The sequence below is a fragment of the Callorhinus ursinus genome, unplaced genomic scaffold, assembly GCF_003265705.2.
Source record: "Callorhinus ursinus isolate GAN/ISIS: 27379988/994484 unplaced genomic scaffold, GSC_fseal_2.0 scaffold26, whole genome shotgun sequence".
Classification (NCBI taxonomy): domain Eukaryota; kingdom Metazoa; phylum Chordata; class Mammalia; order Carnivora; family Otariidae; genus Callorhinus; species Callorhinus ursinus.
The window spans coordinates 4,808,789-4,829,204 of record NW_027397088.1 but is presented as its reverse complement, the minus strand read 5'-3'; positions in this window follow the sequence as shown (position 1 = coordinate 4,829,204).

Sequence of the window (20,416 nt, the reverse complement as noted above, 5' to 3'; positions counted from 1 at the left end):
AATCACTTGTAAATCATCCCTTTTTATAAAATAGCTTCCCGTTTGTTAGAATTTTAGTACCTACTCTGTGAGCACAATAAAGATTTTTTTTTTTTTAGTACATATATATTCTCTACAGCCTTGGTCCTCAACCTGAAGTCTGGACAACTGTAGCATCACGTGGTCGCTTATTCGAAATGCAGACCAGACCTACTGATCAGAATCAGACAAGATCTCCAGGGGATTACACACACATGGAAGTTTGACATGTGCTCCCCTTTACTTTTAGACATAAAGAGTGGAACACAGGAGAGAATGTAGCAAAATCAAATATAAGAAGTTCAAAACTTCAAAACGATAGGGATTCTTAAGATAATTACTATTAATAGCCCCTGTTGTGCAATATTCCTGTTCAGCAGATGAAGGTTTTTGAGTTTACAGATACTAACTCACGTTCAACTCACCGTTGTAGATTTTTAAAAAGCAGGATAGAAAAGCAAAAAATAAGCCACATAGTCTAGAAAGAGATTTTGCTTAGGGTACGGCAGAAGTTGCCACTGTATACGCACAGTGCTCTAAGAGTAATTTGGACCATTCGCCTTTGATCGCTAACTTCACAGGCAGGTGCCCAGAGCAGGCAGCTCATTGTTGGCCTGTCCCCTAGGGCTGCACGGCCTGTCCCCTAGGGCTGCACGGCCTGTCCCCTAGGGCTGCCATCGTACTTTTGCCTCCCTCTGCCTCCTTCAGGCTTGGCATGCTGCAGAATGGGGAGCGACTGAAGCCAAAGGGAGAACAGGGCTATTTAGCCCCATTTGTGTTCTAGTTTCTCCTGTTATCCATAGTAACTGTGCCTTGTTCATTCCGACTAGCATTATCCATTTTCTGTTAGTTAATACGGTTTTGCACTTTCTCGGAACGGCTGCCATGACTTGCAGACAATGAAACCTGCCCGTTGGTTAGTCTTCAAAGTGCCTCAGGAAGGTGCGCTTTTCACCTCTGTAGCAGTTCCTGGGAAAGAGCTCTCAATTGCTCACACTTGTGTCTGCTTTCTGGTGTTCAGGGCTTATGAGTTTTGTAATTTTTTTTTAAGATTTATTTGAGAGAGAGAACGAGTGCACACTGGGAGAGGAGCAGAGGGAGGGAGAGAGAGAGAATCTGAAGCAGGCTCCCCACTGAGTGCAGAGCCTGACCAGGGGCTGGATCTCATAACCCTGAGATCACAACCTGAGCCCAAATCAAGAGTCGGAAGCTTAACCAACTCAACCACCCAGGCACCCGATGATTTTTAAAAATATATTTTTAAAGATTTTTATTTATTTATTTGACAGAGAGTGAGCAAGCGAGCGCAAGCAGGCAGAGGGAAAGGGAGAAGTAGATTCCCCACAGAGCAAGGAGCCCGATGCAGGGCTCGATCCCAAGACCCAGGGATCATGACCTGAGCTGAAGGCAGACGCTTAACTGACTGAGTCTCCCAGGCGCCCGGGTGATTCCTTTTTAAAGGAGAAGATGTGAAGCATTTTGTTGTTGTTGTTGTTGTTACCCAGAGAAGGCTATGAGTCATGCTTAGCCAACAGTTCCTTGGAATTAACATATATATTGCCAGTAATGTGTTACTTCGATGACCACAATTCTTCTATTATTCTCTTTTAGAAGCTTAACTCTAAAACCCTGTATAAATACAACACCTGTCAAGGTTTGACATTTATATTGAAATATTTTCTAATGACGTTCTCCCAGTCTGTTCTTGTAAAGTTAGGGCACCAAAAGAAAATAGGATTAATACCAAACATCAACAAGTAGACAAAAAGAACAGATCTCCAGTTGCTACGAGGTTCCATTGACATGTAGAAGCCCAGAGTCCTGCATCTGGAATTCTGAACCCCTTCTACCCTTGGAATAGGGTGGGGGGATCACCTGAAATGACCTGGAGAAACAAATCTCACTTTCTGGGTTGATTTACGGTAGCTCACCACCCCCATGTTACAGAGCCATGTTCCCTTCCCTCCCTGTTGGTGCATCAACCTGAATGGTGTCCTAAAATGGCTAGAAGCATCTGTTGTCCAGGAATGGCTGTGGAATGGCCCATAATACCTCTATCATCTTCCAGCAGGCTGAAGCTGAATTTATTGGCAGTCTGAGTTCAGAACAAATTTGCAGTCTAGCTTTCCCTACCTGAGAGCATGGGCACTAAGTTCTGGCTTCGTTTTTTATGTTAATGGTCCCGCTTTTATCTGTCTGATATGACCCTGATCTATTTTAATACATTACATTTGCTCAGAGGTTAAGTTTCCTCTGTTAAAAAAATAACTAGAGAATGTTCTTTTTGTTTGAGATAATAAGCGCTCCCCTGAGATTACTTTACTAGTCAGTTTTACATGTACGTTATTTGAATAGAGCCTTATTCATTGCCAGGACTCGTTTCCCCTTCTATTAACTGAAAATATCCAAAACTGAAGTCATCATCTTTGCTTCTGGCAGGCGGCGCCTCTAGACCTCCATTTCCAGGAATGCTGGCACTCTGCTATCTACCAGGCTATAGGACCTGTGAATCTTCTAACTTTCTTTCTTTCTTTTTTTAAAAAAAGATTTATTTATTTATTTGAGGTGGGGAGGGGCAGAGGGAAAGGGTGACAGAACCCTCAAGAAGACTCTGTGCTGTGCTGGGAGCCTGACGTAGGGCTCGATCTCACGACCCTGAGATCGTGACCTGAGCGGAAATCAAGAGTCAGACGCTTAACCGATTGTGCCACTCAGGTGCCCTTAGTCTTCTAACTTTCTGAATTCACCAGGAAGTATCACTTTGTTTTTCAAATTTCTTCTCAAAGTTTTCTGGTCCTGTCTGTCTCTAGTCCAGATCTTCACCCCTTCACACATGTATTTATTCTTATTATATCTCCTAATTATATCCATGGGCTTAACAGTTGTCTCCTCAGTCAGCAAACACTAATTGTCCACAGGGTGCTAAGTCTTTCTCCTCCAAATCCATCCTACATACTTCAGCAGACCAATCTTCCTCATGGGTGCTTTTATTATTGGACACTGTCAGTGAGTTGTTCCCAGGATGCATTGTTCCCTTCAAACATAGAAACAGAATTTTTAGTTGAGCACATGGTCACCCAGTTAAAGATTTCCTCCCGTCCATTTTTCTCCTGTGCCCCCTTCGGGAGCTCTACGATTGAAGACTGACCTCTAGTCTACATTGGGGCTATTCATTTCTTATCTTTTATCTTCTATTTCCTATCTCTTTTTGCTCTATTTTATGGGAAATTTTTTCAAATTTATCTTGTAGCTCTAGTACTGGGTTTTGATTTTTTTCCATCATATTTTTGGTTTCTAAGAGCTCTTTTATGTTCTGTGTTTAATTTTTGTAACATACTATTTTTTTTCATGTACTCAATATCCTCTTGTTTATAAGAAGATATAAATGACTGGCTTTTTAGAGGTTCTCCTCCTTGCATTGTCTTTTATCGTGTGTGTGTGTGTGTGTGTGTGTCTGCACGCGTGCACATCTTTCATTTTAGATTCATATTAGATTACCTCATACATCTGGTGTTTCTTGGCTACTTGTTCATATTTAAGAGTGGACCCCATAATGCTGGGTGAGTGTCCTGTGTGCCTGCAGCACAGGCAGGTTCGTCAACTACGGTCTTCACTGCAGGGGCAGGGGTGCTGACAGGATAATTTCACTGGAGAACTTCCAAAGTCAGTATTTTTAGATCTTCTGACTCAAGCTGATCATCTTTCCACAGGGAAGCATCTTCTAGCTCCCACCTGGAGATAATAGGCATAGTTATAAGTGCTCTGAGAAGATGGTGAGGGTATAGATGTCAATTACATATCCTTGCAGCCACTCCTCTTGTTTTCCACCCTAGTGCACGTGTGTGACACTGTTTCTTTCTTTCCGGAGACTCACCCTCCAGTCTGCTGCCAAAGTAGGAGACGGCATCTGAGTAGGTTTGACAGACTTAGCAAATATGGGATGCCTAGTTAAAATTAAATTTCAGATACGTAGCAGGTAATTTTAAATGCAAATATGTCTAATGTAGTATTTGGGATATATTTATACTAAAAATCATTCATTCTTTTTTTTAAGATTTTATTTATTTGAGAGAGAGCAAGAGAGAGAGAACAAAAGAGAGGGAGCACGAGCAGGGGGGAGAGGGGGAGGGAAAGGGAGATGCAGGCTCCCCACTGAACAGGGAGCCTGATTTGGGCCTAAATCCCAGGACCCTGGGATCATGACCTGAGTTGAAGGCAGACACAACAGACTGAGCCACCCAGGCATCCCTCATTCTTTATCTGGAATTCCAGTAGGATTGGGCATCCTATATTATCTGATAATCCTTCATCCAGGCTCTAGTTGCTTCTCAAACTTTGAATCACACTTCCTGTTTCAGCCCCATTCCCCCATTCTCTTTCTCAATATGTAGAATATTTCTGCCTCCTCAAAAAGTTTTCTTCTGCTGCTTTGCCCTCAATCCCCTCCTCCAAGCCCTGGGTTTTGGCAACCACTGATCTTTCCGTCATTCGAGTTGTAATTTTTATAACATTTCATAATATGGTATTATGCAGTATTTAGTCTTTTGGGTCTGGTTGCTATCATTTAGCATAATGCTCTTGAGATTCATTATGCATCATGCATTGTTGCATGTATCAGTAGTTTGCTCTGTTCTATTGCTGAGTAGTAACAACATTTGAGTTGTCAAAGAATGGATAGAAGGGGAAAAAAAGAACATTTGAGTCATTTCCAGTTTTTGACAATTTGAATAAAGCTGCTATGAACTTTGGTATACAAGTCATTGTGTGGTCATGTAAATTTGGGTAAATACCTAGGGGTGGGATTTCTGAGTCACATGGTAAGTGTATTTTTAACCATGTAAGAAATTGACAAACTGTTTTCCAGAGCAGATGCACCACTTTACATTCCAGCGGTGCGTGAAGGTTCCAGTAGTTTTGCATCCTTGCCAATCCTTGGTTTTGTCAGTCTAATTAAGCCATTTTATGAGTTTGTTGTGCTAATTTATTATGGTTTTAATTTGCATTTCCCTAATGGTTTTAAGTATCTTATTTGCCATTCATATGTTATCTTTGGTCAAGTGTCTGTTCAAATCTTTTGCCCAATTTTTTTATTGGTTTATTTATCTTTTTATTGGACTTGTTAGAGTTCTTTATATATTCTGGACACAGTCCCTTTCCAGATAAATGATTTGCAAATACTGTTGATCCCCTTATTTGTGAAATTGCATACTCACTAAATTTTTTTGTAACCCCCAAAATCAATCCTTGCAGTGCTTCCATGGACATTCACGTACATACCCAAAGTGGTGAGAAATTTGAGTTGCCCAATGTGCATATTCCCAGCTGAGGTCAAACAAGGCAACACTGCCTTCTCGTTTCAGCTCATACTGTAAACCAGTATCCTTTATAAGGTCTATTAAGTGCCAGGTTTTAAAATTTTTGTGCATTTTTTTTGGTAATTTCACTGTTTAAAATGCCCCCCGGGCATAGCACTGAAGTGATTTCTGGTGTTCCTAAGTGCAAGAAGGCTGTGATGTGGCTTATGGAGAAAATGTGTGTGTTAGGTGAGCTTCATTTAAGAGTGAGTTATAGCACTTTTGGCAACGTGTTCAATGTTAATGAAGCAACAATACAGTACCTCCAGAAAAAGGAAGAGGAAATTAGCCAATCTGTCTAAGAGGCTGCTCTGGACAGCACGAAAGTAACATCTATAATGCTTGATGAAGCTATGGGAGAGATGGAAGAGGGGCTAACTGTGGATTCGTGAGATGATGACTGATTTAAAAAAATCAAAGAAAGCATTATTGCTGTGAGCAAAGCCAAAGAAATTTATGGCCAGGAAAATGTTAAACCCTTCTCAGCTAGGGCTGGCTCACTTGCCTGTTTCAAAGGTGATATGGTGTGAGAAGCATTAAACCTGCATGTGAGGCAGATCAAGAGGCTCTGGAAGAACTTTAAAAAACACCTGTTACACATCATGCAGGAAAGGTTAACTGTGGAAGAGCAGGTTTTCCATGCTGATGAAACAGGCTTCTTTTGCAAGGATGTTGGCACACAAACCTACATAACATGAATGGGGTTTTGATTGACAAAACTGTACCTGGAGGCTCCCAGGAACCTAACCCTGTGTCTCCCTAGGAGCAATGTTCCGCTGTTCACTAATTCAGTATTTGCACTCAGTTCACACAACACAACTACTGTGGATGGTAAGAACTGACTGTCCTTCCCACTATGCCTGCCATGTGGCTCCACTGTTTGTTGTTGCCTGAGGTGCCTTCTTTTCTCTTTCCGTCTGGTCACCATATCCATCCTCAAACCTCCTTACCAGCTGTCCCCAGGAAGTCTCTCTGGACCCCAGCCCTAGGGTGACCGAGATACCCCTCTTCTGTGCTAACATACTGGGTGTATATGTGTCTCGGCGATGCAATGGCTCATACATTTCTCTGTCTCCCCAACTGGTCTCTAAGCTGCTTGAGGCCAAGGTTCTCCCTTCCTTCTTCCCTCCATCCTTCTTCCTCCCTCCCTCCCTCCCTCCTTCCTATTCCTTGATCCATCCATCCATCTATCCATCCACACACACACACACACACACACATATATATATGTATATTTGTATACATGTACACATATAAATACATATTTTGTGGGTGGCAAAACCCAACACTCAAAGATATTTCTTCAGTTGTACTTCTATTTTATTTTTTAAAGTAACATACAGTACCAACCCACATTTGATTGATCTGTGTTTCTGAGTTCTGGTACTTAGCACAAAGCCTGGCCCATAGATACGAGCAGTAAATATTTGTTGAAAATAAAAGCATAAATGTTAAGAATATTTATTCATTCTACCCCAGTGAAATGTTTTGAGTCATAAATTTTTAATAAATAGATAAAATAGTTTGAAGTTAACATATTAAATTAACAGCTGCTTCCCTTCAATATCCTAAACAATTGTTCTGCCTGCCCTCTCTTTAATTTGAGCTATCTATAAGAAAATTTTGCAGAGCAAAATAAACTTAAGCTTCATCCAAAAGGAATAATTAGAAGCTTGGAACATGTGGGCTGCATTAATGATTTCTTACTGTGCTCAGTGTAATTCTAGAATTTTAGAACCAGGGAGTTCTTATTTATATGCGTGTTGATTAGGCTCTTCCAGGTTAGCTGAGGCGACAGGAGGGGCAAGAACAGAGACTGCCCTCCTCATGGGGGTCTGGGGCCTGGCAGGAAGGTCATTTGTGGACAGCTCTGCCCCGGCCCTCGGGCAGCTGCCAGGGACTCCACCACCTGCTGTCTTTTCGAAATTGGACCTTAGCTCCTTCTGGAGCTGGGGCTGCTATTAGGAAGACTCAGCTGCTCCAGACAATGCTTGGTTGTGGCTTGTCTGGACTTGTCCCTTCTGCCACTTTTCTCTCTGCCTGCCTTAGGCTTCTGCCCAGATTAGCAAGTGCTGATGGTCTCTACAGGTCTTTGTAGGGATGGAAAAACTTCTTCCTCTTCTTTCTTAGGCTTGGTGACTGGGGCCCTGAAAACTAAACTGACAAAAGGTTAACTGGAGAAAAGGCATACAAGTTTTATTTGATGTTAATATTTTAAATTTTGTGTGTACATGTGGTCTCACAGAAAAGGAAGTGAAAACCCACGGAAGTAATTAGGCCTGAGATTTTGCATACCATTTTAATGAAGAGCAATAAAGTTGTGGAGAGGTCACAAGACAAAGGAAAAGGCTTTGGGCTTGAAGGGTTGGCAAATTCTAAGAAGGTAAATATGTGGGGGAAACTAATGGAGGATAAGGGTTATTCCCGTAAGGTTTGTTATGCAGATTCAAGCTGATAGTCATCTCCTCTTCCTGGTATGGGGAGGGGAAGGGGGACACCTTCACAAAAAGAAATGAATGCTCCACCTTTGGGGAGGGTAGAGAGCTTGTCCTGAATCTTCTGTGTCTCATTTGCCTTCTCCTAAAAACAATCCTTTGTCAAAGTTTTGTAGTTTGGAATAGCATTCTCTGATCCCCTCATTTCAAATTCAAATCACCATAAAGAAAGATAGTTACTCTCCTTCCTGCAGAGAAGAGATCTCGTACCAATCTGCCTCCTAAGGCCACTCCATAAATTAGCTGCCCTTGAGGCCAGCCCCTTTTTTTTTGAACCAGGGTGATGAGAAGCACAGCTGCTTCCTCAGAAGGCCTGTGGGCAGGGGATGCACTCAAGTCACACCACTGGGAGCTCCTCTCTGAGTCAAAAAGGCAGACATAGAAGCCTGGAAAGTCAGGTGGGTCATTCCAAGGAGGGTCCTTTCAGTCCACTGTGATCTAGGTCTCTGAAGGATGTCATCTCCCAGATTTTGAGAAGACTTGCCTATTTGGCTAATTTCTTTTGATCTGCTCTAAATATTTGGGTTAAGCCTGCAGGCATCGACAGGCACCTCTCATTTTGTTTCCTCCGGTTTTATTGAGATATCGTTGGCATATAACACTGTGCAAGTTTAAGGTATACAACATAATAATCAATATATATATATATTGCTAAATGATTACTGCACTAAGGTTAGTTAACATCCATCACATGTAGTTACAGTTTTTTTTGTGTGATGAGAACTTTGAAGGTATTCTCTTAGCAACTTTCAAATACACAATATAGTATTATTAACTGTAGTCACTATGCTGTGCATTGTATCCCCAGAAATTATTGATGTTATAATTGGAAGTTTTGTACTTTTCGACCACCTTCACTTATTTCTTCCACTCCTCCACCCCCCACCTCTGGTGACCACCGATCTGTTCTCTCTATGGGTTTGGGTTTTTTAGATTCCACATATAAGTGAGACCATACAATATTTCATTTCTATATGCCTTATTCTCTGTCTGACATATTTCACTTAGAATAATGCCCTTAAGTTTCATCTATGTTGTTGCACATGGTAGGATTTCCTTCTTTTGTTATGGCTGAATATAGTAAACACCTAAGTACATACATACATGTATACACGTTCTCTTTCCCCATTCATTCTTCGATGGCCAGTTAGGTTGCTCCCATGTCTTGGCTGTTGTAAATAATGCTGCAGGAACATAGGAGTGCAGATATCATTTTGAGATAGTGATTTCATTTCCTTTGGATATATACCCAAAAGTGGGATTGCTGGATCATATGTTAGTTCTATTTTTAATTCTATGAGGAACCTCCATACTATTTTCCACAGAGACTAAACCAATTTACAGTCCCCCCAACAGTGCACAGGCTCCTCTTTTCTCCACATCCTCACCAGTACTTGTTCTCTCGTCTTTTTTTTTTTTAATTTATTTATTTATTTGTCAGAGAGAGAGAGAGAGAGAGAGCACAAGCAGGGGGAGCGGCAGAGGGAGAAACAGGCTCCCCGCTGAGCAAGGAGCCCCGATGCCAGGACCCCGGGATTGGGACCTGAGCCGAAGGGAGACACTTAACCGACTGAGCCACCCAGGTGTCCCTCTCTTGTCTTTTTGGTCATAGCCATTCTAACAGGTGTGAGGTAATATCTCATTGTGGCTTTGATGTGCATTTCCTGATAATAAGTGATGTTGAATACCTTTTCCTGTGCCTGTTGGAAATTTGGATAATTTTTTTTTTGAAAAATGTCTATTAATTTCCTTTCCTCTTTTAATTGGATGGTTATATTGTTATTGAGTTGTATGAGTTCCTTATATATTTTGGATATTAACCCCTTATTATATGTGATTTGCAAATATTGTCTTTCATTCTGTAAGGTTACCTTTTCATTGTATTGATCAGGCACATCTTGTTTATGGATTGTCTAAATATATGCCAGTGGATCTTTTATCAGAATTACTTCTGGGTGAAAATGAAGGATGTCTGATATGACTGGAACACAGAATAAGTGGGCCGACAACATATTGCTTATTTTCATTTGTTTTCCCTAATCTACATAAAGGAGTTGCTGCTTTAAAAATAAATGTGTGGGGCGCCTGGGTGGCTCAGTTGGTTAAGCGACTGCCTTCGGCTCAGGTCATGATCCTGGAGTCCCGGGATCGAGTCCCGCATCGGGCTCCCTGCTGAGCGGGGAGTCTGTTTCTCCTTCTGACCCTCCCCCCTCTCATGCTCTATCTCATTCTCTCTCTCAAATAAATAAATAAAATATTAAAAAAAAATAAAAATAAAAAAATAAAAATAAATGTGTAACACTGCAAGGGAAAACTAGTATGAAGCTTACCAGAAGTTGCTGTAACTTAGAAGCTATTAGTATTGTTTCAGAAGTTTGAAGCAAGGCAGTATGGAAAGTAGTATTTAGTTAGTTGATATTTATTGAGAATGAACTATGGGCCAGACATTGTACTAAGCCCTGGGAATACAGCAGTGACCATGACAGATGTATTCCCTGCTCTCATGGAACTTAAACAGCATATATTCAATCAACCTGTTTTTCCATTTTTTTTTTTTCAGGACAATAGTAGGGCAAGGAGTGGAGTAAGGGTTGAAAGTAAGTCCTAACGTCCTGCACCAAAATTTTCTAATTAAAGTGTGAATGAAAGACCGTAAGCAACCAAATGAGAAATCTGAACATTGAAAACAGCAATTTAACTCCAAGCTGAAGCAAGCTGTGAGTCAGAATAATGCCACAATGATATTGTTAATCATCGGTGAGCTTGTTGCCCATTGGGGTTTCTTTCTTTTCCTCCTCCCCCATTCCCATTTCCCATTTCCCCTAACTAAAAGGAAAAAAAAAAAAAACCCTCAACAAATAATTAGCAGTAGGCATGTTAATTATTGGACTGGTTATAGACTTCCATAAACCCAGTGATGTTTGATGAGAGCCTCAGGCAGTCACCAGTTTCCATCATGGAAGACTCATTCTTGGCTCAGCCGGTGTCCATCTGAGTTACTCCGCCCCAGGCCAGCAAGGAAGGCCCTGTCCTACTTCCAGCCCTGATTTACTTGATTTGCAGCAGATTCATCACTGCTCACCAAGCAGTTCCCTTAAAACAGATCCATTAGAACCCCCAAAACACAGACCTGTGAATGGGGCACTCTTTTCTATTGTTACTCTCTGCACCAGGAAGGGCTTGCTTACTCCTGCCTGTGGAGTCTTAGCTGCAGATTTCTGGAAAGCATGTCGAATATAACTTGACATCTACAGCTCATCCCCTAGAACTGATGAAGGTCTACATTCTTGTGGGGGGGACCCTGTTGCCCAGAGCATCGAACCCCTGATCAGGGCCAATAGATGACGACCTCCTCATTCCCCAAGACAAAGGATACTGAGCCCAAAAATCAAAACTTGCCATGTGCCTGAATATTTTCCTCACACTTTTCATATCACTTAAAATGGGACATGGATTTATACCTTTGAGCTGAAAAAGCACCCCACTATGCTTCTGTATTTGACATCTTCTGTATACTCTGCTTCCTCAACCAAAGGCTCTCCCTGCCCTTGACCCCTGGATCATTTCTGTACATAGTGAGTAGATACACCCCCTCCTCAGTCCCACCCTAGCTGCCCCCAATTTAGACAGTACTATAAACCCCAACAGCAAAGGTAAGCACCCCAGGATATTGAACCACAGGGCAGTTTCCCTGTAGAAAGATGTGCCTGACCCCCTGTGCCTCTGGGAAATGAACCAGCAGTCAGATTCACCTGGAAGCCACTCTTACATTCAAATGCCTGATGGATAGTCCAACTTTGGACACTGACTGACTCACACATAGAGTGAAGTGTCCGGGCAGCTTCATGCCTGCTCTGATAGGTGGGTTGCTGGAGTCAGTCTTAGGACAACACATTTATAATGAATGAAATTAAAATATTTGTCACACTAGTAAATTTATAACACTGGAATAGATTCTCCTGAAGGCATATTCACTATTATTTTGAAAATTTATATTTGTATTTAAAAATAATAATAATGTCAATTGTTATTAAAGTTTATAACTTTCTGATAGGTAAAACACTGGGCAGCTTAAAGCCCTCATCCAGTAGTTATTTCATATCAACCATGTGAAGTGAGGTTTATAGGTTTTTGGTGAATCTGTGACACATATGGAAACATAAAGAAATTTACATATTGCTCTCTGGCTTACCTTGTTATAATTTTGGGCATAGAAATGACATGATTTTGTTATAAAAATAAAGTTCATCTAAAGATCAAGAATATGCTATTTCAATTTTTTTTAAAGATTATTAGTTAAAATAAAAAATCAAAAAATATTTTTGAGAAGTCTGAACTCATTGAGAGTATGTCCTGAGACCTCTGGAAGTTTGAGAATTAGCCATAGTTTGATTTTGTGGAAATGATTAAGAGCTCCATTTGTCCCTCCTGGGATTTGGAGAGTCCCACAAAATGCCAGATTGACCCACCAATCTTGACTGGATGGTTATGCTAACAAATCTGTTCTAACGACCAGTTATAAACTCTAACTGAAAGAATTTTCTTCTTGCAGGATATATTTAACACTTAAAGATTATGTAAAATACTGTCACTGCTTTCTGATAGTTTGTAATCCTGCTCTCATTACCTATTAAATACCATCGTCATCATCATCATCAGAAACAGAAAAATACCATTCTGAAAAAATATAAAATCTGCTGAACAATTAACACTAAATAAAAAAAATTCCAGCAGGGCTTTAAAAATGCAAATTGACAATCTAATTCTAAAATGTACATAAGATACAAAGGGCCAAGAAAAGCTAAGACATTCTCTAAAAAGAATAAAAAAACAAAAGTAAATATAGACACAAGACTTGTTATAAATTTATAGGAATTAAGACAGTGTTGTTGAATGAAGAACAGAAACTAGACCAATAGAAATGATAAGAGTCCCAAAAGTCACCCCACACATGTCACACTATGACAAAAGAAGTACTCTAGATTATTGATAAAAATACATTTAAAAAATATAATGGTGCTAGGTCATTTGGATAGCCATATGTAGAAAACCAAATCTTCAACCTCTCTTACACCATTCACAAAAACTGACTACAGAAGGTATCTTAAATATGAATGTGAAAAAGAAAGCTTTTGTAAGATAATTTATTTCTATGACTATGAGTTAGGGAAAGATTTCTTAAACAAATTACAAAAAGCACTAGCTTTAAGGAAGAGACTGGTAAATTGGCTACATTCAAATTAAGCACTTCTGTTTATTAAAAGACACTATTAAGAGCATGAAGAGGAAATTACTGTGTGAGAACAGATGTATGCATGCTACACACAAAACTGACAAAGGGCTCATATCCAGAATATATAAAGAATTCCTACACATCAATAAGAAAAAGACAATCTGATAGAAATACGGATAGAAGACCTGAACAGGAAATTTTTGAAAGAAGATACCCAGGTGGTGTTCAGATGCATTAATAGTCATGCAAATGCAAATTAAAATCACAATGAAATACTACCACACACTCTCCAGAATAGCTAAAATTTAAAAGGCTGGCAATACCAAGTGTTGGTGAGGATGTAGAACAATGAGACATTTAGGTATAGAAGGAGTATATTGTCTTTAGCATTATATGTTAGATGTAAAAATTAGCATACTCTAGGACCCAGGTATTTCACTCCTATAGTAACAGAAATGCACACATATTAAAAGACATGTACAGGAATGTGAATAGCATCATTATTTGTAATAGAAAAAGAAACCTTAAAAAAATAACTAGACTTCTGGTTTCCAGCATAGAAGTTGTTACTACCATCTTCACAAGAAAAGAAAAAAAGCTAAACAAAGTAAAGTAAACAACTTTTTTTTGAGACATAATTGATATATAACATTGTGTATGTTTGAGGTGGACAATGTGTTATTTCATATATTTATTTATTGCAATATGATTACCACTATAGTGTTAGCTAACACACTTATAACATCACATAATTATTTATTTTTTATAGTGAGAGCATTTAAAATCTAGTCTTTTAGCAACTTTGAAGTGTGTAATATAGTATTATTGGCTATAGTCACTATATTGTTCATTAGCTCTCCAGAACTTATTCATCTTCCAGTTGCCAGTTTGTACACTTAAATGACATGTCCACAATTCTCCCACCCCTGAGCCCCTACTAACCACTTTTCTACTCTGTTTTTATGAGTTCAGCTTTTTTAGGTTCCACATATAAGTGATATATAGTATTTGTCTTTCTCTGTTTGATTGATCTCACTTAGCCTAATGTCCTCAAGGTCCATCATTGTTGTAAATGGCAGGTTTCCTTTTTTCTCATGGCTGAATAATATTTAATTATATGTGCCACATCTTCTTTATCCACTCATCTCTCTCTCTTTTTTTAAGATTTTATTTATTTATTTGAGAGACACACAGTGAGAGAGGGAACACAAGCAGGGGGAGTGGGAGAGGGAGAAGCAGGCTTCCCGCTGAGTGGGGAGCCTGATGTGGGGCTCGATCCCAGGACCCTGGGAACATGACCTGAGCCGAAGGCAGATGCTTAATGGGTGAGCCACCCAGGCGCCCCTATCCACTCATCTCTTGATGGATATTTAGGTTGTTTCTACATCTTGGCAATTGTGAATAATGGTCATTTGGATAGCCATATGTAAAAAAACCAAATTATGGTTGAGGGCAGATATCTTCTTCATATTCTATTTTTATTCCTTTGTGTATATAGCCAGAAATGGGATTGCTGGATCATATGGTAGGTTTATTTTGAATTTTATGAGGAAACTCCATACTATTTTATGCAGTGGCTGCACCATTTTACATTTGCCCTAACAGTGCACATCGGTTCCCTTTTCTCACATCCTCACCAGTACTTGTTGTCTCTCATCTTTTCGATGATAGTTATCCTAACAGGTGTGAGGTGATATATCATTGTGCTTTTAATTTGCATTTCCCTGATGAAAAGTGATATTGAGCATCTTTTTATGTTGGCGAGATGGATGTCTTCTTTGGAAAAATTCAGTTCCTCTGCCCATTTTTTTTAAAACTGAATTTTTGTTTTATTGTTATTGAGTTGTACGAATTGTTTACATATTTTGGATATTTTTTAGCTTGTTTTTATTTTTTTAAGTTTTAATTTTAATTCTACTTAGTTATCATACAGTGTATTTTTAGTTTCAGGTGTGTAATATAGTAATTCAACAATTCCATATATCACCTGGTGCTCATCATGACAAGTTCACTCCTTTATCTCCATCACCTATTTAACCCATCCCTCCACCCCCAGCCCCTCTGGTAACCATCAGTTTGTTCTATATAATTAAGAGTGTGTTTCTTGGTTTGTCTTGCTCTCTCTTTTTTTCCCTTTGCTCTTTTGTGTTGTTTCTTAAATTCCACATACAAGTGAAATTATATGGTATTTGTCTTTCTCTGACTGACCTATTTCCTTAGCATTATACTCTCTAGCTCCATCCATGTCATTACAAATGGCAAGATTTCATTCTTTTTAATGGCTGAGTAATATTCCGTTCTATATGTATACCATCTCTTCTTTATCCATTCATCTATGAATGGACACTTAGGCTGCTTCCATAGCTTGGCTATTGTAAATAATGTTGCTGTAAACATAAGGGTTTGTGTATTCTTTTGAATTAGTGTTTTTGTATTCTTTGGGCAAATACCCAGTAGTGTGATTGCTGGATCATGGGGTAGTTCTATTTTTAACTTTTTGAGGAACCTCCATATTGTTTTCCACAGTGGCTGCACCGGTTTGCATTCCCACCAACAGTGCATGAGCGTTCCTTTTTCTAGATATCCTTGCCAACACCTGTTGTTTCTTGTGCTGTTGATTTTAGTCATTCTGACAGGTATGAGGTGATATCTCCTTGTAGTTTTGACTTGTATTTCCCTCATGGCAAGTGATGATGAGATCTTTTCATGTGCCTGTTAGCCATCTGGATGTCTTCTTTGGAGAAATGGCTGTCCATGTCTTCTGCCCATTTTTAAATTGGAATATTTATTTTTGGGGTGTTGAGTTTTATAAGTTCTTTACATATTTTGGATACTAATCCTTTACTGGATATGTTATTTGCAAATATCTTCTCCCATTCCATATGTTGTCTTTTGGTTTTGTGAATTGTTTCCTTCACTGCGCAGAAGTTTTTTATTTTGATGTTGCGGCGTGGTTTAGTATTCACAAATCAATCAACATGATACATCACATCAATAAGAGAAAGGATAAGAACCATATGATCATTTCAATAGATGTAGAAAAATCATTTGACAAAGTACAAACATCCATTCATGATAAAAATCCTCAACAAAGTAGGTTGAGAGGGAACATGCCTCAACATAATAAAGGCCATATATGAAAAGCCCACAGCTAACATACTCAGTGGGGAAGAACTGGGAGCTTTTCCCCTAAGGACAAGAACAAGACAAGGGTGTCTACTCTCACCACTTCTATTCAACATAGTACTGGAGTTCCTAGCCACAATAATCAGGCAACAAAAGAAATTAAAGATACCTAAATTGATAAGGAAGAAGTAAAACTTTCACTAATTGCAGATGACATGATACTATATATAGAAAACCCTAAAGAGTCCACCAAAAAACTACAAGAACTGATAAATGAATTCAGTAAAGTCACAAGATATAAAAATCAATGCACAGTAATCTGTTGCATCTCCATACATCAATAATGAATCAGCAGAAAGAAAAATTGAGAAAACAATCCCATTTACAATTGCACCAAAAACCATAAGATACCTAGGAATAAACCTAACCGGAGATGAAAGACCTGTACTCTGAAAACTATAAAACACTGATGGAAGAAATTCAAGATGACACAAAGAAATGAAAAGAAATTCCATGCTCAGGGATTGGAAGAACAAATATTGTTTACATGTCTATACTACCATAAGCAATGTACACATTTAATGCAATCCTTATCAAAACACCAACAACATTTTTCACAGAACTAGAACAAACAATTTTAAAATTTGTATTTTAAACAAGGACCACAGAAGGCCCCAAATAGCCAAAGCAATCTTGAAAAAGAAAAGCAAAGCTGGAGGCATACAATTCTGTGCTTCAAGTTATACTACAAAACTGTAATAACCAAAACAGTAGGGCACCAGCATAAAATAGACATCGAGATCAATGGAACAGCATATAGAAAGCTCAGAAATGAACCCAGGCCTATACAGTAAATTAATCTTTGATAAGCAGGAAAGAATATCCAATGGGAAAAGGACATCTCTTCAACAAATGATGTTGGGAAAACTGGACAGCAATATGCAAAAGAAAGAAACTGGACCACATTCTTATAACATACATAAAAATAAATTCAAAATAGATTAAAGATCTAAATGTGAGATTTGAAACCATAAAAATCCTGGAAGAGAACACAGGCAGTAACCTCTTTGACATTGGCCATAGCAACTTTTCCCTATATGTGTTTCCTGAGGCAAGGGAAACAAAAGCAAAAATAAACTATTGTGACTACATCAAAACATTTTGAATATTTTAATCTGATATTTGGCTTGCAGATATTTTCTCTCATTCTATAAGTTGCCTTTTCCATTTTGTTGTGATTGTTTCTTTTGCTGTTCAGAAGCTTTATTGTTTGATCTAATTCCACTTGTTTATTTTTGCTTTTGTTGCATGTGCTTTTGGTGTCATATCCGAAAAATCATTGCTAAAACCATCGTCAAGGAGCTCCTTCCTTACATTTTATTCGAGGAGTTTCATGGTATCAGGAATTATGTTTAAGTCTTTAATCCATTTCAGGTTAATTTTTGTGAGTGGTTTAAGATAGGTGTCTGGTTTCATCTTTCTGCATGTGGTTATTTAGTTTTCCCAAAATCATTTATTGAAGAGATTATCCTTTTTCCATTGAGTGTTCTTGGCTCCCTTGTCAAATAATAATTGACCATATACACAGGGGTTTATTCCTGGGCTCTGAATTTTGTTCCATTGGTCTCTGTGTGTATTTTATGCTGGTGCCATACTGTTTTAATTACTAACACTGTAGTGTAGTTTGAAATCAGGAAGTATGATGTCTTTGACTTTGTTCTTCTCTCTCAGGATTGCTTTGGTTATTTGGGTCTTCTGTATTTCCATAAAATTTTAGATTTTTTTTTCTATTTCTGAGAAAAATTGGAATTTTGCAAAGGATTGAAGTGAATCTATAGATGCCTCTGGGTAATATAGGCATTTTAACAATACTAATTCTTCCCATCCTTAAGTGAGGGATATCTTTTGATTACTTGTGTCTTCTTAAATTTATTTCATCAGTCTTGTAGTTTTCTTCACACAGATCTTTCACTTCCTTGGTTAGATTTATTCCTAATCTTTGATGTTTTTGTGAATGAATAGGATAGTTTTCTTTATTTCTTTTTCAAATATTTCATTGTTAGCATATAAAAACACAACAGATTTCAGTATATTGATCTTATATCCTGCAACTTTACTGAATTTGTCAATTAATTCCAACAGTGTCCTTAGGATTTTCTCTATATAAGATCATATCATCTGCAAATAATGACAATTTTACTTCTGATTTGGATGTCTTTTATTTCTTTATTTTGCCTGCTTGCTCTATCTAGGACTTGTAGTACTATGTTGAATAAGGGTCAGAGTGGCCATCTGTTGGTTCACAACCTCCTCAGGAGCTTCCCAGTATAATCTGAAACTGGGCCCTGTATGTGGATGGCAGGGAGAGACTAAAGGAAGAGGTAGACCATTCTAGATTGATAGGTTGCAGGTTTAAGAAGCAAGAGAACTTACACACAGGGCTTGTCTTATGTAGGTTCAAGATGAGTGGATCTCCGCATCTGCCCACCAGGTTTCAAAAGTTTATATAGAGGCCTTACCTGGGTTTAGTCACATATACCAGTCTCCATACCATATCATTATCTCAAGGCTGTGTCCTTGGGGAAGCTTCTGGGAGGTGGGAAGGGAAGTGGAATGCACACTCCAAGGATAAGGGAGGCTTCAATTGCCTGGGTCTAGTTCATGGGTCAACAAGAAGTCATGTTTTCTTGGTGACCTTCCTCAAAACTCAACCCCTTGTGCCTGGCTCTTAAAATCTCACATGCCTCCCCTTTCTTACAGTGTGCCCTGAGCCGCATATGGAGGCAGCTCCTTTGGCTGCTATCTGGCGCATTAGAGGCAGATGCCACAGCAACAGTACAAGCACATGGAGAGAAAGCACATGTTAAGAAAATGATTCCCCAAATTAGTGACAACTTTTTCTACAAAGAGCCCCATAATCTGAACCACTGATTTATTGAGTCCTTATGCTCAGATCACTCAGAGCATTAGCTTGTATCCTCATGTGATTTCCTAAAGATGACTCATTAACAGACTCATCAGTTATGAACATATGACCTTCTGTTTGGGTAATGACATAGGTGACTTCTTGCAAAGCAGTAATAATGTTCAAGGCTATCTTATTTTGGAAGACAGCTTTTCTTAGTAGAGACATTTCGGTGTTCAGTGAGGACAGGTTTTCTTGGGTGTCACTTAAGCTTGCTGGGTAAGTTTTTTAAGGGTTTCCACATGTGCTGTAATAAGCTCTAAGCTGATGGAGGAAAAAGACAGCAGTCAAATGATCCTACTGGTGGAAAACAGAAGGGTTCCCTCTTTCTCTTCTTTCTTCAGTCTCTGTGGGAAGTGTTTTGATGATCTCTTGGGTTGTTTACATTTCAAAGACAAGATAAGACTTTACAACCTCAAGGGATAGAGAAAGAATGCAAATTTTCTGCTAGGAGTTTTTTTTGCGTGATTGCTATTTAAAATTTTCCTTTGTGTTAGGGATTGGATAGCATGAGACATTCTATACTTTTCCCCATCAATCACCACAATATCCTCTCCTCCTCTTCACCCTCTTCACTTTTCCAGGGATTCCACCTCTTAGTGTTTTAATTAGGCTTTGCCTCAAGAGCTCAGATCTTAACCCAGCAGCTGGCACCCTCCTGGCTTTGCAAAAGAACACGCTAAGGTCTCCAACTGATTATCCTGCCTTCCCAAGTTAGCCCCCAGCCCCAAAGCCAGCAGAATAGTGGATAACCACATGTCCTTATCTAATATCAGCTCTTCTTCCAACTTTCTAACTCAATCTTCAGTCTCTAGTTGGGCTGGTGTCCAGCTGAACAATGCAAAGTAGAAGCCAGCCTACTGCAGCAACCATTTGTTTTTCTTTTCTGCCATGTGCAACTGTGCACAGTTCCTCAAACAAGGGCATTAAAGCAGCCAGCATTTTTGGGGCATCCCCACACTCACGTGGCAGTCCATAAGCATCTGACATATGGGCCGCCTCTCCATTCATAGACATTGATGGCCAATTCAGGATTTCCCCTGCAGATGCCTCATTCTCAACGACCATTTCTCTCCTGCCTGTTCACCAGTTATTGGTTCACAACTTCAGATGCTTCCCAGGTGTAATCTGAAACTGGCCCCCAAACACAGAGGCCAGAGAGAGACCAAAGAAAGAGGCAGACTACTCCGGATTGGTAGGTGACAAGTTTAATAAGCAAGGGAAC